This window comes from Lemur catta, chromosome 7 (genome assembly GCF_020740605.2).
Source record: "Lemur catta isolate mLemCat1 chromosome 7, mLemCat1.pri, whole genome shotgun sequence".
Taxonomy (NCBI): domain Eukaryota; kingdom Metazoa; phylum Chordata; class Mammalia; order Primates; family Lemuridae; genus Lemur; species Lemur catta.
In genome coordinates this window covers 71,097,657-71,100,480 of record NC_059134.1, presented here as the reverse complement: position 1 = coordinate 71,100,480, position 2,824 = coordinate 71,097,657, and the positions used below count along the sequence as shown (strand labels likewise).

General features: G+C 38.6%; 1 pseudogene; it reads right to left on the bottom strand.

The window, feature by feature from the left end:
* Positions 1 to 611: 611 nt before the first annotated feature.
* Positions 612 to 1,923, bottom strand: LOC123642081 (annotated as a pseudogene).
* Between the last annotated feature and the right edge of the window lie 901 nt (positions 1,924 to 2,824).

Here is a 2,824-nt window from a genome sequence, read left to right as displayed (position 1 = left end):
ATGAAAAAATAAAAACAGAGTTGTCCAAAGATACCTTAAAGCTGAAAACCTGAACAGCATGTTTTTGTTGGTTTTTTTTTTTTTGGCTAACTCCTCCTACAATTACCTTTCTGGTTTGGCTGGTACTTTGTACAAAGCAATGAGGTTTCCCAAAGTGAAGTCTTTCCCTGTGCTCTGGTTCTCAGGAAAGCAGGCTCATAACTTTCCGTTCTCTATGGAGAGGGCAATATGCATATCTTCCAAAAGTGAGAAAGAGATTAGACTGCTGCTTCAGAGCTGTGGAATTATTTGGAATGTTTTACAAATGGTTGCTACAACAACAAAAAAGGTAATTACAAAATGTGTACATCACAACATGCTTTTAAGGACATTTTGCATTGTGCTCACATTCCCTTAAATGTTCCCAGAGGTGTTCAGCCTCTAGCTCAGCTGGAATCTCTGGGAAGACAGAGCAGACTTTGGCAAAAAAGTCTGTGTGTGTGTGTTGGGGTGGGGGTGGGGAGTGCCGGCATTGGAGGAGGTGGCAAAAGGTGAAAGCAGGCTTCCAGTTAAAGATCATCCCTCAGTCTAAAGGTCAGCTTTGGGCAGGCTGGCCTTAGGTGAAGTCCAGGTCAGAGGGAGGAGCAGCAGCAGGTCTGGCCGGGGGTGCTCCACATCTCATTCAGGTCAAGCAGAGTGTGGTCTAGCAACCTTTGTGTACAGAAGTGCTCCTCTCGGGTGCATTTCAGTTTGTCTTCTAAATCATTAATTGTCTTTTCCAGCTTGGCTACCGAGCTGTCGGCAAACTCAGCATGGGTCTCTGCCTTCTTGGGTTTATCAATAAGAATCTTTATCTCTTCCTCATATTTGTCGTTTTTTGAGACTACTTTTCTTCAGCAGCATTCAGACACTTCAGGTTCTAGCCCATCAGTCTGATATGCTCATCCATCTCTCCACAACAGGATGCTGCCACATCAGCTGGTTCCCCTGTGTGTTCCAAGTTCTCCTTCAATGACCACCAACTTCTGAGCCACTTCTTCATACTTGTCTTCCTATTCTGCAATGTGCTTAGTTTCTTTGAGTTGGATTCCCTGGAATTCCATCTTTTCTTTATCTTTTATGGCACGGTTTTCAATAATCTTCATACCACTTGCACGATCATCAGTAGCTTTTTCTGCTTCCTATAGCCTTAAGGCAGTGGCTAGGTGCTCCTGAGCATGGTCCAGCTCCTTTTCAACTACCTGGGTCCTATGGTTCAAAGGCCACCTCAAGCTGAGGGGCCTGCCTTTCTCCCACCACTTCCCGATGCAGGCGCTGGGCTCTCTGCATCACCAGCCTGCTTCTGCAAAACCTGAATCTCGCACTTCACTGCCTTGATAGTGGTGATTCCAGCCAGGGTGCCCACCCAGCTTCTGACTCAAACTCTCATTCCTGCCTCCTTTGCTGGGCATGACAACTATTTCTTACCCTATTTTCTGTTTTTTTTTTTAATTGCTTTATTGGAGCTGTTAGTATTCCTTTTAGTCACTTTGTGCCAAATATAAATATACTTTTGCAATTTATCTTTTACTTCATTGTCTTTTTTAAACAGATGTTTAAAACTTTTAACGTAGCAATTTTATTAATATTTCCTTGTTTTAATGTCATGCTTAGAAAGATGTTTCTTGCCTCAAGATTATACGAATAGTCATTTGGATTTTCTTGAAGATTGCATATGTTTTCAGTTTTTCCATTAAAAATTTCCTCTGGAATTTTAGTGTGAAGTGAGATGTGGAGATTCAATTATTTTTTTCTAAATGTCTACTCATTCCCAGCACCATTTATTGAATAGTTCATCTTTCTCTACTGACTTAAAGTGTCATTTATATCATACTCTAAATTCTTCTTTACACTGTCATCTATTTCTAGATTTTCTGTTGCCCATTGATCTGCCAGTTTATTCATGTGCCAATAATATACTGTTTTAATTTTTGTACTTTTATAATATTTACAACTTTTAAACCTAAAATTTATTTAGATTTATTATTAGAAAGTAAACATTTAATTTTTGAAATCATCTCAAATTTATGTTGTTTATTTATAAATAAAATAACATCCTGATGTTAGAATATTTCTTTTAAGTTTTATGCTTTTGTATTGTGTGTGTAATACATGTAGTACATATTTTCATTTTCTTTTTTAGAAGAAAGACTCCTTTGTCCAGTAAAATTGTTCTGGGAAGCTACTCTGAGATAGAAGATGCAAGAAGGAGGCTTTGAATTATGGGCCATGTGAGCTTGGCATAGTATCTATCCCAAGAACTATAGTGGTTGAAGGGTAGGGGTAGGATCAGTGGACAGAGATGGTGGGATTTAGAATCTCTTAAAAGCAACTCACTTAGCATAAGAATCAATGGTTTTTGAAAGGGCTTGGGTCTGAAAACTACTTAAACGAAACATAGAAAGTACACTATGTTTGAAACCAGAGTTGTGAGTTTGAGTGCTGACTATGCCACTTAATATTTTTGTGAATATTTAATCCCACTGAATTTCAAATTTCAAAAATGAGGAGAGTAATCTCTTCACAAGTAATTGTGAGGCTTCAGTGAAGAAATAAATATCAACTGAACAATACTTGGCCTATAGAATTTGCTTACTAATGGCTTGTTGTCTTCTTATTGTGGAATTCTGCAGAAACAGGATTGATAGTGATGAAATTTAGGGCTGGGACTTGAATATTGGAGAGCTCTATGCTTTCCTTATCACGTCACATTAAAAAAGGCAGTGGTTTTTGTCCCAGTGCTGGCATTAGAGTAGTAATATAGGGAAATGAGAATTATGTAGCATGTAGCAGGGTATTTTTCCTG